The sequence below is a fragment of the Tiliqua scincoides genome, chromosome 1 (assembly GCF_035046505.1).
Source record: "Tiliqua scincoides isolate rTilSci1 chromosome 1, rTilSci1.hap2, whole genome shotgun sequence".
NCBI lineage: Eukaryota > Metazoa > Chordata > Lepidosauria > Squamata > Scincidae > Tiliqua > Tiliqua scincoides.
Genome location: NC_089821.1, coordinates 67,145,331 through 67,163,962, shown reverse-complemented (window position 1 = coordinate 67,163,962; position 18,632 = coordinate 67,145,331). Strand labels below are relative to the sequence as shown.

General features: G+C 51.6%; 1 protein-coding gene across 1 annotated transcript in view; it reads right to left on the bottom strand.

The window, feature by feature from the left end:
- SLC43A3 (solute carrier family 43 member 3) overlaps positions 1–2,006 on the bottom strand; it is a 48,703-nt gene extending 46,697 nt beyond the window's left edge. Inside the window, exon 1 of the mRNA XM_066611390.1 lies at positions 1,904–2,006. The gene's annotated coding sequence lies outside the window, so the exon portion shown is untranslated. The remainder of the gene's footprint in view (positions 1–1,903) is intronic.
- Between the last annotated feature and the right edge of the window lie 16,626 nt (positions 2,007–18,632).

Here is an 18,632-nt window from a genome sequence, read left to right as displayed (position 1 = left end):
GGGCCCAATCCTATTCATGTTTACTCAGAAGACACAGTATTTACTTGCCCGTGGGTCCTACCAGCTGAATCTACAGCCTTAAAGTGCTTGGAGAGAGGTTTTACTTCCCATGGTGTACACAAACATCAATTTTCCTCTCTGTAGGCTCTAATCAGTTTTTGAAGCACTGGAAAAACCTGTTTGACTAGAGGTGACAATGTCACAAGCAAGGATTCCTCCTTCAAACCACCTTCAACTCTCAGGGGGGGAGAGAATCCCACCATCCAGACAGCTGCTGAAGAGGCCTGTGCTTTTCCCAGAACCTGCATCTTGCAACCACAAAACTTCTGCCTGTCCCACAGGCCTCAGAAAAGCACCAGAGGACAGCACAAGATATAAAGTAGTTTTGCGCTCTCTTCTTGAGAGACTGTCAAGAGAGGGAAGGTACAGTATATTCAGTAGGTTTCGTGCATTAATAGTTGGTCACAGTGTTTAATACAGTAGCACAAGTTCAACCTAATTGCATTCTGGTGTTTTCAGTGTGGGGTGTGAGTGTAAATAGAATGCTAGATACAGGGAGGTGGCAGCAAGATGCAAGTATCTTGTGTTCTTGTGTGTGCTCCCTGAAGCATGTGGTGGGCTGCTGTGAGATACAGGAAGCTGGACTAGATGGGCCCTGGGTCTGATCCAATAGGGCTCTTCTTATGTTCTTATGAGACCTCCCCCAAAGTCCATATATTCACCTAGGGACAGACCTCTGACACAGCTGGTTGCTGCTCTGAACTTTCAACCTCCCCAAACTCCAACCGTGAAGATTTTTTCAGGAGTGCTGCAGAAACTCTTGGTTTGGTGTGGTTTGCCTTTCAAAAGTCAGAGTAAAAGAGAATTAATTGGAGTTTTACACATTTGGCTCTCATTTGGTTGAGAGACTCATCTATGGGTTTTATGGATTTGTCTGAATGTGATTCTCCATCCCTGGTCCTGAAGCAGGGAGCCCCATAAAAGCTACAGAAATGCACACCAGAGGTACCAGAGCCTCATCACAGAGCCCAATCCTATCCAACTTTCCAGCACCAGTCCGGAGGTAAGGGAACAAATGTTCCCATACCTTGAGGAGGCCTCTGTGCCTGCCTCTCCCTGAGACGCAGTATGTGCCTCACTGGCACAGCTGCACTGGCACTGGAAAATTGGATAGGATCGAACCCACAGTCCCCTCTTTGAATAGGATCTACTGTGGTTGCCTGCCTCCTCCTTAGGTTACCACCATCTTCCCTATACATCACTCAGATAAGTTTAACAGACTCTCTCACTCACAGACACATATTTTCCACACTCCTCTCTCTGAACAGGAAGTACTTCGAGCCCAAACCTATGCCTGTCTTCTCAGAAGTAAGCCCCATTCTAGTCAATGGGGCTTACTCCAGGAAAGTGTGGATGGCATTGTAGCCTTTGAGTCCATTCCTCTGTACGTCTACTGAGAAGTAAGCCCCACTTTAGTCAATGGGGCTTAGTCCCAGGGGAGTGTGGGCGCAGGCGTACTCCGGAGCTGCTGCTGCCGAGCCGCGAGGGGCTGGCTGGCTGGCTGGCTTCCACGGGGACAGGCGAGGGACCGACTGCAGAACTCCGTGCCCACCATCTGCCTCCCCCCGCGCTGCAGACGTACCTCTGCCCCGGCTGTTGAGGCGCAGGGGCCCAGCTCCATCCAGCCAGGGAGAGGAGAGGACGGCAGCAGCGGTGGCTCTTCTGTCCCCCGCCTTGGAGAGAGAGGGTCGCGGCAGCGGCAGCCCCACCCGCGCTCGGCCCCCGCTCCGATTGGGCACCGTCCTCCTCTGCCTTCCCGCCCCGAAGCCCGCTCCCGCTCCCGCGCCCGCTGGGGGATGCTCCGGGCAGGCGGGCGCACGGGCAGCGGCCGCAGGAGACTCACCAGGCTGGCGTCAGTCCGACCTCGCGCCCATGCTCACCGCCGCGGCCCTTCCCGCTGCCGCTGCTGCAGCCATGGCTGAGGGCGACAGGCGCCCTGCTCCATCTCTCCCTCGGCGGGCAGCGCGGGAGGCGTTGCCGGCCAGCCAGGACGCGCCTCCCGCGCCCGCCCCCGGCGGAGACGCACTTGGCTGGCGCGCCTGGCCTCGCGGACGCCTGCTGGTGGTCTGCGGGGATGAGGCGGTGGGAAGGGGCGTCCGTGGAACCGCTGGAGCCTGGCCGAGGCGCGCCTCCGGCATGAAAAACTCTCTGCCCCTAGAAAGCCTGAGCTGCAGCCACTGTCCCTGAGGGGCTAGGTTTCCGCTTGCAGAGGGGCTCGCTGGTGGTTTCCAGCACCTGCGCTGGAGGGATTCCACGTTTCAATGGAGGAGCAAACGTGGAACCCCTCCGATGAAGCCCAGAGATGGTGAGGTTCATTCTGTCTCCACTTCGTTATTGTCTTAGGGACCAATCCTATCCAACTTTCCAGCACCAGTGTAGACACAATGCAACCCCGTGGTAAAGGAACAAACGTTCCCATACCTTAAGAAGGCACTAGTGACTGCCCCTCCACCACAGGATACAGCACACACCCCACTGGCACAACTGCACCAGCACTGGAAAATTGGATAGGATTGGGCTCTTAGGCTGCAATCTTATCCACACTTACCTGGGAATAAGCCCCATTGACTGTAATGGGACTTAATTCTGAGTAGACAGGCATAGGATTGGGCTGTCATTCTGCTGCATGTATACTTAAGAACATAAGAACAGTCCCACTGGATCAGGCCATAGGCCCATCTAATCCGGTTTCCTGTATCCCACCAAATGCCCCAGGGAGCACACAAGAAAACAAGAGACCTGCATCCAATGATCCCCAAACTTTTTTGACTGGCAGCTCCCATGACCTACTGGGCCATTGGCCATTGGCCACAGCTACCAATTAGGGCTACAGTCCTATACATTATATAAGGTGGTGGGTTATTTGCAAAGATTCCATGATTCCCCTGACTCTCCAAAGAGCCACGGCTCACAGTTTGGGAACCACTGCTGTTGATCCAGCATGCAGTAGCAGAAACCAAGGATGAGGATTTTCCTGCACAATACCACTGCAGGATGCAGGCCAAAGGAGACATGTTTCAAGGACCATGCATGGTCATTTTAATGCTAGCATTAAAATAACATCTCCCTTTTCATGGAAAAAACAAATGTGTCAGGAAGGGTTAGCCTGGCATGCAGGGGTTGTATATGCAGGGAGTCTTTTCTGCCAGACAGCACTTGGGCATATTGAAGTGGAGCAATTCAGGAAAAGTGTGTTGTGCGGCCACTAGAGCCTGCCACTGAAGCTCTCTCAAGAAAGGCAGCAAATGCTGGAAGGAAAGCTAAAATGCAGGATAAGGCAGAGAATGGTGAATGGGAGTATGGCCCTGGCTTCTGCTTCATGACCACACTCAAGTAGTACTAGAAATAAGCTACCTCAGAATGCCCAGCTGCAAGGGAGTGGCAACAGGTTGTCTTGTGTGCTCCCTGAGAGCCAAATCCTATCCAATTTTCCAGCACCAGTGCAGTCATGCCAATGGGGTATGAGCTGCATCCTGCAGTGAGGGTGCAATAATGGAGGCCTCCTCCAGGTAAGGGAGCATTTGTTCCCTTTCCTCAAGGCTGCATTGCGGCTGCACCAGCACTGGAAAGTTGGTTAGGATTGGGCCCTGAGACATCTGGTGCATGGTGGGCCTCTGTGGGATACAGGAAGCTGGACTGGATGGGCCTTTAGCGTAAACCAGCAGGGATCTTCTTATATGGGAAGGAGTACTTGCCCATAATCCCCCCCTACTTGGTCTTGATTTAGGGGTGCTTCCAACATCTTCACAGTTACAACCTGACAAACACATGGCAACTTTTGGAGTGCTGAGCCTAAGGTCTCATGAGTCTCTTTACCTGCAGTCCACCTGCATGTCTGGTCAGAAGTAAATCCTACTGCTTTCAGTATTCCCAGGTTAAGTGTGTATAGGATTGCACTGTTACTGACTTGCTGCCACTGTAAGGCACAAAGCAGTGGCTTTATTTCCCAGCAAACTGCCCATAGTTGTGTGTATGTGGAGGGAAGGCTGGTAAATTCTCCAAACAGCCTTGGAGAACTACACTGTATCTCTGTGTGTGGAGAGGTACTATAACCCTTTGTGGAATCTCAGGTCACACAAAGTCGCTTTACTCCACCTCAGCAGTGGTGTACCTAGGAGGAGGTCAGGAAATGCCCCAGAGCACCACGCCTATGGGGCACAGCTGCTGCCTTCCTCACTCCTTTTGGAGGGCCCGGGAGGCCACGCACAGCCTCCCCGGGCCTCCAAAGGCCCCTGAAAATGGGGCAGTGGCATTGTCCTCAGTGGGGGGGGGGGTATTCTGTAGTCCTGGCTCTGGGTAGCACAGGGGCCAGGATCACCAGTGCACCTCAGTAGTGCCCTCAAGTGTAGCATCTTACCAGTGTGTCCCTGCCCCCCCCCCCATAAGCTATATAAAGAAAAAGTAAGACGTGCTGAGAGATACCACTGAGAATCATATTTGCCCCCACCAGCGGAGCCTCATTCTGGATTCTGTCTCTTGGTCACAGTGACGTGGGAAAGAGTGTTGGAGACCAGCTTATAGCAGTCTGTACATTTCTTTATGTCCCATCAGGCTCTAGGCAGCTACTAGTTGGTTAACTGTAGGTATGAGCTGATCGTTCTTAAAAAGCACACAATAAACATAGCAACCAGAAATGGGCCGACAGTATGCCAAACAGCAGGCGGCAAAAACCATGCAATCTTGGAAACCTAGATGGAATTTACAGTTATACAACTGCTAAAATACATTTACTCTAGAGTAAGCTGGAAGAGATTGAATTCAACCAAAATATCCCATGTTAATACATCTGTTAAGTATTTACCTCTGAGGAAAATCTCTGAAATTCAATCAAAATTTTTGGGAACACTCTTGTTAATTAAATACATCTTTGCACCCTGGGGGTTTTGTGTTCTTTATCTTGTACAATTAAAAATAGACCACATAAATGAACCAAGGAAGAGAAAAGAGGGAACTGGGAGGAAAAATAAAATATTTTGATCTCATCGTCATCAAAACAGCAAGCCTCCAATGCATGGAAATCTATTGACATGTGGAGAAGGAGCAACCCTCTGTTGATACCAAATCAAGCATATAAATGGTGCCATATAAATGGTGGGCAGGAGGTCTGGTCTAGAGGGTAGAACCTCCATTAACCCAAAGATAACATCTGAAGGTTGCCAGTTTGAGGTCACTGGCAGCGGTTCTTGAAAGACAGAACTTTTCTGTTATAGTAAAAATCCCCTCAGGGGTTTAGAGATAGCCTGCCTAGGAGTAATCTGATGACCAGAAAGGCAGTATATTATTATTATTATTATTATTATTATTATTATTATTATTATTATTATTATTATTGAGTCATCATTATAGAGTCCAGGTACTTGCAGAGAGCGTTTATCCAGAATCACAGTGCGGATTCCGAGCCAACAAGTCCACCACTGATATGGTATTCTACCTTAGACAACTGCAGGAGAAATGCAGGGAACAGTGACAGCAACTCTTTATAGCCTTCATAGATCTCATGAAGGCCTTCGACCTGGTCAGCAGGGATGGCCTCTTCAAGATTCTCCCCAAGATTGGATGTCCACCCAGGCTCCTCAGCATCATCCGATCCTTCCACAAGGACATGAAGGGCACTGTTGTCTTCGATGGCTCCACATCAGACCCCTTTGACATCCGAAGTGGCATGAAGCAGGGCTGTGTTCTTGCACCAACCTTGTTTGGGATTTTCTTCGCTGTCCTGCTGAAGCATGCCTTTGGAACCGCAACAGAAGGCATCTATCTCCGGACCAGATCAGACGGAAAGCTCTTCAACTTCTCCAGACTGAGAGCAAAGTCCAAAGTCCAGCTGAAATGTCTGCGTGACTTCCTCTTTGCCGACAATGCAGCTGTCACTACCCACTCTGCCAAAGATCTCCAGCAGCTCATGGATCGTTTTAGCAAGGCCTGCCAAGATTTTGGACTGACGATCAGCCTGAAAAAAACACAGGTCATGGTTCAGGATGTGGACTCACCTCCCTGCATTACAATCTCTGCACATGAACTGGAGGTTGTCCATGACTTTGTGTACCTTGACTCAACAATCTCTGACACTCTTTCTCTCGATACCGAACTAAACAAACGCATCAGTAAAGCAGCTACCACGTTTTCCAGACTCACAAAGAGAGTCTGGTCCAACAAGAAGCTGACGGAACATACCAAGATCCAGGTCTACAGAGCTTGCGTCCTGAGTATACTTCTGTACTGCAGCGAGTCATGGACTCTTCGCTCACAACAGGAGAGGAAACTGAACGCTTTCCACATGCGCTGCCTCCAACGCATTCTCGGCATCACCTGGCAGGACAAAGTTCCTAACAACACAGTCCTGGAACAAGCTGGAATCCCTAGCATGTATGCACTGCTGAAACAGAGACGCCTGCGTTGGCTCGGTCATGTCGTGAGAATGGATGATGGCCAGATCCCAAAGGATCTCCTCTATGGAGAACTCGTGCAAGGAAAGCGCCCTACAGGTAGACCACAGCTGCGATACAAGGACATCTGCAAGAGGGATCTGAAGGCCTTAGGAGTGGACCTCAACAAGTGGGAAACCCTGGCCTCTGAGCGGCCCGCTTGGAGGCAGGCTGTGCAGCATGGCCTTTCCCAGTTTGAAGAGACACTTGGCCAACAGTCTGAGGCAAAGAGGCAAAGAAGGAAGGCCCATAGCCAGGGAGATAGAACAGGGACAGACTGCACTTGCTCCCGTTGTGGAAGGGATTGTCACTCCCGAATTGGCCTTTTCAGCCACACTAGACCATGTTCCAAAACCACCTTTCAGAGCGTGATACCATAGTCTCTCGAGACTGAAGGTTGCCAACAACAACAACAACATTATTATTATTATTATTATTATTATTATTATTATTATTATTATTATTATTATTATTATTATTATTATTATTATTATTTCCCTCATCCCCCCCCCCACAAGAGTAGTCTATGTTATGTGGAGCATTGTGGTGAGGATGGGGTCAGTTCAGCTTATCGAGGAGCAGAATAAAGTGCTCATTCATGCACCATTAACACAAATTAGTTTTTGCCATACCACTGTAGCAGCGATAGCCCCATTTGTTGTTCATGTTTCTGCCTCATTCGTGTATGAAGCAGGGAGCAGCGATCTCTTTTTACATTAAAAGAGGTGTATAGGTGAAGGAGAGGTGAACACTTTCCCACCTTTTCACCTCATGATTCACTCCTAGTTCAGCTCCAGTCTTGAAAGTGAACTAGACTGAGAGAAAACTGCCTGCTATAATGGATTGCAGAGGGACTCCATGGGAGAGGGTTCAGCTCCCCTCTCCTTGGATATACAAACCAAATTATGCCCCCTACATTACACAGTATGTGAACAGGACAAATACATGAACAAGCATCCCACTCATGTCTATCTTTGTCCTTAGAAAAATTGTTCTGGGGCTGGCAGTAGTGTGGGGAAAAAGGCTATCCATACTGACTTTCATGTGTGGCATGCATGCACAGAATCATAGCTAAAAGCAAGCACAGTCTGAAAAGTTAGCCACAGCTGCTGTCTGCTGAAAGAGCTATGAGCATCAGAGGAGATATAATCATTGCATGTTGGATGGGAAACAAAACAGGATACATACTTTAGGAATAAAAAAATCACAAGGCCCTGTTTTTAGCTTCTAGGGGCTACTACCCAACTTTCCAGCTCCAGTACAGCGGCAATGCAGCCCTGAGGTAAGGGAACAAATGTTCCTATACCTTGAAGAGGCCTATGTGACTGTCCCCCCACTGCAGGATGCAGTGCACACCCCATTGATAAAATGCACCGGCCCTGGAAAATTGGATAGGATTGGGTTCTAAATCAGTCGTTCCCAACCTTTAGGAGTGCACGGACCACTGAGGCAAAAATTGGAATTGTTGTGGACCATATGCAACCTCCTCCATCCCCACCACACAAAAAAATACAGTTCAGTTTGGTAGCCCATGGGGGAGCACTTGGCAAGATGACAAGCTGTGGGGTGGAGGACCATTCTCCACCCTCTCTGGTGGTCAATGGGAAAGCATCTCACTGAGTGAACACTCCTCCACAGACTACCAGAAAGAGTGGAGAATCAACCCACCTATAGCTGGCACTTCAGTAAGCACTGGACAACCAGAGGGGGCAAACAGACCACCTACAGCCACAGCCAACCCTTTAGTGGTCTGTGAAGGAGCAATCACTTGGAGAGACACTGGAAATGATCAAAGATGATCATCTTTTTTTTTTCCTGAAACCTTGCAGGACCACAGGTTGGGAACCTCTGTTCTAAATGAAGGTGCTGCAGGCTGCAGGCTGTTCGGAGGATAGCAAATGTCACACAGATCTTTAAAAAGGGAAAGAGGGGGGACCCAGGAAACTATAGGCCAGTCAGCCTAACATCTATACTGGGTAAGATGGTGGAATGCCTCATCAAAGATAGAATCTCAAAACACATAGACGAACAAGCCTTGCTGAGGGAGAATCAGCATGGCTTCTGTAAGGGTAAGTCTTGCCTCACGAAGCTTTTAGAATTCTTTGAAAAGGTCAGCAGGCATGTGGATGTGGGAGAACCTGTGGACATTATATATCTGGACTTTCAGAAGGTGTTCAACACGGTCCCTCACCAAAGGCTACTGAAAAAACTCCACAGACAGGGAATTAGAGGACAGGTCCTCTCCTGGATTTAGACCTGGTTGAAGACCAGGAAACAGAGAGTGGGTGTCAATGGGCAATTTTCACAATGGAGAGAGGTGAAAAGTGGTGTGCCCCAAGGATCTGTCCTGGGACCAGTGCTTTTCAACCTCTTCATAATTGACCTGGAGACAGGGTTGAGCAGTGAGGTGGCTAAGTTTGCAGACTACACCAAACTTTTCCAACTGTCGAAGACCAGAAGTGATTGTGAGGAGCTCCAGAAGGATCGCCCCAAACTGGAAGAATGGGCAGCAAAATGGCAGATGCGGTTCAATGTCAGTAAGTGTAAAGTCATGCACATTGGGGCAAAAAATCAAAACTTCACATATAGGCTAATGGGTTCTGAGCTGTCTGTGACAGTTCAGGAGAGAGAGCTTGGGGTGGTGGTGGACAGGTCAATGAAAGTGTCAACCCAATGTGCGGCGGCAGTAAAGAAGGCCAATTCTATGCTTGGGATCATTAGAAAAGGTATTGAGAACAAAACAGCTAATATAATGCCATTGTACAAATCGATGGTAAGGCCACACCTGGAGTATTATGTCCAGTTCTGGTCGCCGCATCTCAAAAAGGATATAGTGGGAAAGGTGCAAAAGAGGGCAGCTAAGATGATCGCTGGGCTGGGGCACCTTCCTTATGAGGAAAGGCTAAGGTGTTTGAGCCTCTTCAGCCTAGAAAAGAGACGCCTGAGGGGGGACATGATTGAAACATACAAAATTATGCATGGGAAAGATAAAGTGGATAGACAGATGCTCTTTACACTCTCACATAACACCAGAACCAGGGGACATCCACTAAAATTGAGTGTTGGGAGAGTTAGGACAGACAAAAGAAAATATTTCTTTGTTCAGCGTGTGGTTGGTCTGTGGAACTCCTTGCCACAGGATGTGGTGACGGCATCTGGCCTGAATGCCTTTAAAAGGGGATTGGACAAATTTCTGGAGGAAAAATCAGTTATGGGTTACAAGCCATGATGTGTATGTGCAATCTCCTGATTTTAGAAATAGGCTATGTCAGAATGCCAGATGCAAGGAAGGGCACCTGAATGAGGTTATCTGGTGTGCTCCCTGGGGCATTTGGTGGGCTGCTGTGAGATACAGGAAGCTGGACTAGATGGGCCTATAGCCTGATCCAGTGGGGCTGTTCTAAGTTCTTTTGTTTACACATTTTCCCTTCATATTTATAACTTCTATGTGGGACAAACATGTGTACACAATTTTGTACGTGTCCACATACTAGGAAGCCAACAGTGCCTGAGATTTCATAATTCATGGCTCTGCAATGAAACAGACACATATGTGCTGTTCCCACATAAGAGAATACATGTATGCATATGCTATTTTCTCCATGAAAATATTCACATACTGCATGAAGCAGTGCTATAGCTTCCCCCCCATGAGTAACTGAAACAAATAGGTCCTGATTCATAACAACACACACAAGCGCACGTGTACACAGATGTTATCTCTATGCTGGAAAAAATCATGTGAAATAACATTCAACCAAGTCTGAGACGCACTCTGAGTACTGAAGTTCTGTCAGCAGCCACCAGAGGGTGCCTTAGGCCCACGTATCCATATCACAGAAGTCTGGCAAGCTCCTCAGTCCGCCTTCTTGATTATCCATCATTAGGCAGCCAACTGAAGGGTACAAACATTTCTCTAGGACTCGGGATGTTTTAAACCGTGTAACTCTTGAGAAATGTGATAAGCAGGTTTCACATCATCATTCTAAAGCTGCAATCTGGTGCTCTGTAAAGAAGTTTCTTGCAGTAAGTACCACCATGCAATGATGATTAAGAGATTCTGGGATGAATGGATTAGTCATTGGGTGCAGGATGGGCTTCCCAAGTGAAGCACCTGTTAAGTGCTAAGTCCACTAGGTGTATAAGATTGCACAGAGAGGTTTATTCCCCAGAATCAAAAGCCCTAGTCCCTCCCAACCTGTCAGGTTTAGAAAGGGATCTTTTTAAAGGTGTGGTCCCATTTTATTTATTTATTTAAAATATTTGCAGACCACCTTTCCCTTACCTCAAGGGAAGTGCTCAAGGCTCAATAACATGTAAAAAAGACACAATAAAGTACAATATAAATTCAATTTTAACTTTTAAAAAGCCCCATCTTAAACAATACACAGCATCAAGAATACAGTATCAAAACAATGATACTAAGGACAGTCAGAAAAGATCAACTTAAGCCCCAAAATCTAAATGGAGCCAACACATCTCGGCCACCAGCAGAACAGTAGAAATGATGGGGCAATGATTCCATTCTCGAGGTGCCATTGCAGAGAAGACCTTCTCACATATCACTGCCAAATGTACCTCTGATAAAGGTAGGACATGCAAGAAAGCCCTTCCATTGATGGGGAGGAAGCAGATTTATACAAGGGGAGGTGGTCCTTCAAGTACGCTGGTCCCAAGCTGTTGAAAACTTTAAAGAGCCAAACCAGCATCTTGGATTGCACCCAGAAAAAGACTGGCAACCAGTGTAGCTGACACAGCAGGAGTTTGACATGCTCACCATCAGCGAACAATAGCACAAGAGCATTCTGTTCTAAATAAAGTTTCCAACAGGTCTTCAAGGGCAGCCCCACATAAACAACATTGTAGTAATCCAGGCACAATGTCATCACTGCATAGACAACCATAGTCCAGTCTGACTCAAGAAACCATGCAGGTGGTGCACCATCTGAAGCTGGGCAAAAGCACTCCAGACCACAGCCAACTCCTGGACATCCAGGTGCAAGTCTGGGTTCAGGATCACTCCCAGTGTGAAGCTGCTTCTTCAAGGGGAGTGCAACCCCATCCAGAACAGGCCGAGAAACCATAACCTGGGTCACAGACCTCCTAACTAATAGCATTTGACAAGATCCAAGTTCAGCTTGATCACCCTCATTCAGCCCAATACGGACTCCAGAGAGCTATTCAGAACCTCCATAGCCTCCCTAGTACTCGATGGAGCTATAGGGCTGGGTGTCATCCACTTACTGGTGACACCCCAACCCTCTGATGACCTCACCTATTCATGTAGATGTTAGACCACATGGGAAACAAAAATAAATCCAGTACACTGCCAAAGCCAATGGCCATGACATTGAGCAAGTGTCCCCCCACTTTTCCCCAGGGGGAAAACCATGTGTGCTGCCCTGAGTGCCTCCAAGGAAGGCTAGAATAAAAAATATAATAAAGATGGTAATAAAGAAAGATTTGGCTTATTTATAAATAATGTGATGTCAGAGACGAACAATAAGATGACCGTGTTTGCAGATGGCGCCAAATTATTAAGGATGGCAAAACTCAAACAGACTGTGAAGGACACCAAAAGGGTCTCTCTGAATGGGGGCAACAGATGGCAGTGGAGATTCAACACAAATAAATGCGAAGCGCTGCACCCTGGACTAAGGAAGAAAGCATGAATCTGAATGCCACAGATACTCTGATGATATTTATAATTTGACTGTAACCACCTATGACAGAGATCTTGACATTGTGACAGTAGGAGAAAGTTCACTGCAAAACTCAGCTCAGGCTGAGGCAGTGATTTCTTTTTTTCTTTTCTCAGGCAAAGCTAAAGCTCAGAATGTTTGGGAAAGGGGTGGGAAATAAAACAGCAAGTGTCGTAATGCTGTTATATAAATATCGCGTTCCCACATTTAGAATCCTGTGCATAGTCCTGGTCACCCCCATTTTGAGGAGGCAGCAGAAATGGATGAAGTGTAGAAAGAGGTATGGAAGATGAGACAATTTAGAGCCCAATCCTATCCCATTTTCCAGTGCTGGTGCATGGCTGGTGCAAACATGCCAATGTGGCTCGTGCTGCATCTTACAGTGGAGGAACAGTCACAGAGGCCTCCTCAAGGTACCCCGGGGCTGCACTGGGTTGCACCAGTACTAAAAAGTTGGATAGGATTGGCCCCTTAGAGTGTAATCCTACACATCTCCTCAGAAGTAAGCCCTGCTGAGTTTAATGGGATTTTCCTTCCAGGTAAGTGTGTACAGGATTGCTGAATTAAAAACCCATTTTTGCCCAACCCACTGGTGTACACATTTGTTGCATATATGCAACGTTGGGCAGAAATGGCTTAAGGCTGCAATCCTAGTCACACTTAGCAAGGAGTAAGCCCCATTGATTATAATGGGATTACTTCTGAGTAGACGTGCATAGGGCTGGAAGGCTTCAGAGCTGTGGAAAAAGAGGGGATTTGGCTTGTGTATAAAATTGTACACCGTGTAAAGAGAAGAGCCTCTCTCTCTCTCTCTCTCTCTCTCTCTCTCTCTGTGTGTGTGTGTGTGTGTGTGTGTGTGTGTGAGTGAGTGAAAACGCTAGAATACAGCACTCATCAGGGTCATCTCCTGAGGATGATTGGCAGTAGGTTTCTGACAAACCAAGTGCGAAGGGCTTGATGTACGACGCAATTCACTTAAGAAATTCACTGACAGAAGAGACGCTTGCTTGCCTAGGTGGTTTTGCAAGAGAACAAGACATTCCTGGAGGAAGTCCATGCAAGGGCTATTGACAAGGCAGGGGACACGCGGGGCTGCAAGGCTCTCTGCCAGTCGCTGCCGGGACAGGGGACAAACGAGAAGCGATGCCTCTCGGGTTGCGGGGCCGTTCCTGAGCTGCCCAGGAGGGACCTGCTTGCAGGCCACTGTGGGAAGGGGAAGAAGGCTGGGCCAGGCGGGCCACACCATCTGGATGGTGGGTTCCTCAGTGCCTTTCGAGGGCCTGCAGTCCTTCAGGTCCCCCTGGCTGGAATGGCCCAGCCAGCCCGGGGAGGACGGGAGGGCCTGTGGGGACGGAGGGAGAAGGGCCTTCTAGCAACGAGCGTGGCCTGGACGTGCAGGAGGAGTCAAGGAGAGGAGGGGGAAGCGCGCCAGGGAGGTCGGGGGAGGCAGGCCAGGCCAGGCCGAGCCTGGGCTGCCCCTGCTGGGCTGGTCCCAGTGCTTGCTGGGAGCGACCCTCCCTCCCCGAGCGAGCCGCACATGGCCAGCCAAGCGGATGACGGCCCCCCTGAGTCAGCCTGAGCGCCCGCCCGCCGCCGCCCACCCGCACCCTCGCCGTCTGTCTCTCCATCTTGTGATATTTCACTCCGGAGGCAGCGAGGCAAACAAACTCCCTGCCAGATTGCACCGAGGAGCCCCTCCCCAGCCGTCCCCGAGGCTCCGCAGGGGGAGAGAGAGAGAGAGCCTCGCCCGCCCTGCTGGGCTGGGTCGGGCGGGGAAGCCAGGCTCCTTCCCCGGCCCGGAAGGATGCCCGGGCCCCAGGCTGGCACCCTCGCCCAGGGGGCTGCCGATCGGAGGCGCAGTGCCAACCGCGGCCCACTGCGCAGCGGGAGGGATGAGGTCATTTGCACCCAGCATTTATTCCCCCCCCCCCCCGCTAGTGAAGGCAGAGGAAGAAGGAGCTCTTTGCGTGCACATGCTGTCACTCGCTCCCAGAAAGGAGAAGGGAAAAGGGGCCCGTTCCAAGTTCGAATCGCGAAAGCTGTTCAACGTGGGTTGGTTTTGGTCACAAGATCGCATCTTCCTCAAGCCTCAAATGTTCCGCTTTGGCCAGAATTTCGAGCCGACAGTTTGTTTTGCTTCCGTCCAGGTTTGGGGAGCCAAAATGGGCCAAACCCACCAATGCTCCTTTGCCAGAAACCCACAAAGCGTTTCCATTTTTAACACTGTGCATCTAGTAGTGGTCTACACACAACACAACCTCAGAGTGCCTTTGGTGATGGATCGCATGGAGTCGAGAGGGTCTGGCTTTGGCACCTTCGATCACGTGGAAGAGGGAGGGTCTGGGTTTGGCACCTTTGACCACGTGGAGTGAAGAGGGTCTGGCTTTGGAACCTTCGATCACATGGGAGTTTGGGTCTGGGTTTGGTAGCTGTGCAAGCTGTTCTCCCGTGATCCAGACCCAAAGCCAGTGGCGTAGCTAGAGGGGATGCAAAGCACTTAGGGTCCAGTCCAATCCAATTTTCCAGTGCCAATACAACCACAATGAACCCCTAAAGTAACGAGCAAATATTCCCTTACCTTGAGGGGGCCTCCATGAATTCCCCCCCCCCACTGAATTCAGTGCACACCCTGTTGATATGGCTGCATCAGTGCTAGAAAGTTCATTGGGCCCTAAGTTTTGCAGGGACCGAAGCGTGCAAGGCAAGCTTCGTGCTTTGCACCCCTTCTAGCTACGCCACTACCCAAAGCAGATTCTTTCGAGGAAAGGAGAGGGCTATCTTCACAGAAAACATCTGTCGGGGGTGGGGGTGGTGGAGAGAGCTCCAATCAGCGATCACATTTTAAACCGGTCTCAGCTGCGGCCTAGCTCACACCGACACTACCTCGGCAAGCCACACACTTCAAAACTACGAGGGGTTCGTGTTATTCGGGCTGCTGAAGCGATCGAAGAGCCCAATCCTGTGCGTGTCTATTCAGAAGTAAGTGTCACTGTAGTCAATGGGGCTGACTGCCAGGAAAGTGTGGATAGAATTGCAGCCAAAGTGCTTCACGCGCGTTTATCTTCTACAGCAAATTTGCAAAGCAGGTTCGAATCTCCGCATCCCCATATTGCAGATGCGGAGACTGAGGCTCATCTAAGACCAACCCGGAGAATTTTCGGCTGGCTTGTGAAGGGGGAACAGGAGGGCGGGGGCTTCATATTCAGCGTGCAGCTTCACTGAGAAGTAAGGCTTGGAGTGGGCCAGTGGGGCTTACTTGTAGGAAAGCCTGCATAGGATTGCCGCCTCAGAGCACCAGCCTACGCCCGTTTACTCGGAAGTAAACCCCGGGGAATTTCACGAGGTTTGCTCCCAGGCGAGCAAGCACTGCGAACTAAGGATGTAATCCTATGCACATTTAGCTGGGAGTAAGCCCCACTGAACACAATTGGACTTACTTCTGAGTAGACGTGCGTAGGATTGGGCTGTAAGGCTACGATCCAATCCACACTTTCCTGGGAGTAAGCCCCATTGACTATAATGGGACTTACTGCTGAGTAGACCTGCCTAGGATTAGGCTCTGAACCCCTGCGCCCTCCTAGATCTCGTCCCACTGAAACCAGTCGGTTCCACGCGTTAACAGAGACAAGAGGTTCGCTTTCCCACGAGGAAGTCCCGTGGAGGGAAAAAGCCAAACCGCGCCCCCCAGCGGGGTGTGCTCGTGCCCCCCCCGCCCTCTTCGAGTGGGGACTGGAGAATCCCCTGCGGGGGGGGGGGTGCCGCGCCCTGCCACCGGCTGGGGCTTCTTTCCTCTCCCGGGAGAGCAGCAGCCGCGCTCGCGTCTTGGCAGGCAGGGGAGTATCTGGCAGCCCTCGCCAGCTGGCGCCTCTTCCAGGCTGTCACTTGCACGGGCTTCGCCGTCTTCGCTCCCTTCCCCGACGACTCCTGTTCCTTCTCGGGGCTTGCCTGGAGTTGGAGCTGCTGCGCGCAAGGAGGGCGGGGGGGTCTGCTGCGGGAGGGCAGTGTTGTGGGAAGGCTGGTCCTGGCCGTCACCCCAGGGTGACTTAGCCCTGGCAGGCAGGACGAGTCCCGCAGGAGGCGACAGTGCGCGCCCCTGCACCCACTGGGGCTGCAATCCTAGCCACACCTACCTGGGAGTAAGCCCCATAGAGTGTAATGGAACTTGCTTCTGAGTAGACATGCATAGGATTGGCCTCTAGGCACTTGCATCCCCGCCCGACGGGGGCTGGCCACACAGGCATGGGCTCTGCCCGCGCAGCTTCCCCACCACCGAGTCCAGCCTTGCACTGTCCCCAACTGGGGCGCTTGAACCTCTAAATGCTTGGGTGCCCAATCCTAGGCATGTCTACTCAGAAGTAAATCGCATTATAATCAATGTGGCTTACTCCCAGGTAAGCGTGGAGAGGATTGGAGCCTGTGTCTGATGCGGACTTCTGCGCGATGGAAACGCTCGCCACAAACCCGACGGGCCCGGTCAAGAACCAGACCGCGCTCCGCCTTGAGCCGTCGTGGACTCAGAACCGAGGAGGACCCACTGAGTCCCACCCGGCTTTGACTCAGCCAGGCCCCGTTTCAAAAGCACTCCGTCTTCTGGGCTTCCCATTCCCACTGAGTTCGACCTGCTGCTTCTCCTCTGCCCCACCTCAACCCCAGGCTCCCTCCACGACCCCCGCTAAGGGGGGGGACAACATACTTGGAGCAGGCGGCCTTGGAAAAAGGATGCTCAGCTATTTCGATGCGGGGGACAAGGGGTTGATCCTCCTCGCAATCCCACGTCCTACCCACCCGGGTTGTTGTATCAGGCTGCTCAGAATACCGCTGACTCTGCCAGGTGCAGATGGGCGCGCTGCGTGAAAGCGAGCCCCCTGCCCGCCCCCAGATTCCTGGGAACTGGCTATGATTATTCCCCTTTGGAGGAAAAAAGGGTGCTCTGCATATGCTCAGAGGCACTCTCCACATCTGTTCTTTCACTGGTGCCGTAGCTGGCGACATTGCCATCAAGCCTGTGGTTCATCTGACCGCAAGACACGCCTCGCCTCTCCTCTCTCAGCCTTCTTCTTCCAGGCAGGAGGCGTCCGGGAGCTCTCGGAAAGGCGCCCGGAGGAGCGGCTGTATCTCGGGGCGCACTCTCAGATCAGCGAGCACGTGTTGAGATCTCCCTGGGCTCACTTTAAGCGAGGACCGTTCGCTGACTTCGGAACTGAGGCTACAATTCTAGCCATACTTTCCTGGGAGTAAGCCCCATTGACTACAATCGGATTTACTTCCGAGTATACATACCTAGGATTGGGCTCACCGTCCAGCAACTGAGATCAATCAATGGGACTGATTCCCAAGTCAGCGCGCATAAGACTGCAGCCCGGGGAATCAGTGGCATTCTTGATCTCCTGTAAACACGCACACGGTCCAATCGTGTGCATGTCTACTCAGAAGTAAGTCCCATTGTGTTCAGTGAGACTTACTCCTAGGAAAATATGGATAGGATTGCAGCCCCAGTCTGTTGCATATCATGGAAACTGGGATTAATCCGGATTAGTTGTTGCGGGGGTCTTCGCAGCAGGGTGGATGGGGAGGCAGGTGAGGCAGAGCCTCCCCGTCGTAGACCTTCGAGAAGCGCTGCCGCCGCGCAAGCACTCACTACCCACGAGCTCTGCGAGTCCGGCCTTGCACTGACCCCACCGGGTGTGCCGGGGCTCTGCGCGTGGGTCGTGAGTGCTTGCACACCTCACAGGGCGGCGGTGGCGCTTTTCGAAGGGCTATGGCGGGGAGGCTCTGCCTCACCTGCCTCCCCACCCACCGCACGTCCCTGCTTCGCAGCCGCCCCCCAGTGAAAAGACACCGAAGTCCACCCCGGGGTTACCCCGGGGACCGATGACGCCCGAAGGGTGGGGCACCTGCGGGGAGCTGCTGGAGGCGGCCTGTTCCAGGAGGGGGCCGGCAGGAGGACCACCCCGTCCCGGAAAGGGTTAAAGCGGCAGCGGGGGGGCGGAGCCCAGCCTGGCCCTGGGAATAAGGCGCCGCCGCCCGGCCGCCTCCGTTCCCTTTTGCGGAGTAGCAGTCTGTGCCGCGGCGGCGCGCAGGGAGCGGGGCAGATGGTCCCCGGCGGCTCCCCCGGGATGAAGCCTCCGTCCGGCAGCTCTCGCCGGCGGAGCGGTGGGTAGCGCTGGGCGAAGGAGCGTGCCTGACCCGGCAGGCCATGAGCCCCGCGGGCGGCGGCGGAGGAGCCCCAGTCCCCCAGGGCTGAGCCCGGCTGCGTCCCATCGGCACGAACCGCTCCAGGGGGGTCCCGCGGCTGCAAGCGGGTCGGCAGCTCTGCCGGCGGGCTCCGGGTGCCCCCTCGTGTTGTCCCGCTGAGACTCCGACTCCCCGCCCCGTGTGTGGTGTTGGGGGTCTTGGGGGGCTTATTTCTTTCGGGGGCTCTCCACCACCAAGCCTGCCGGGCACC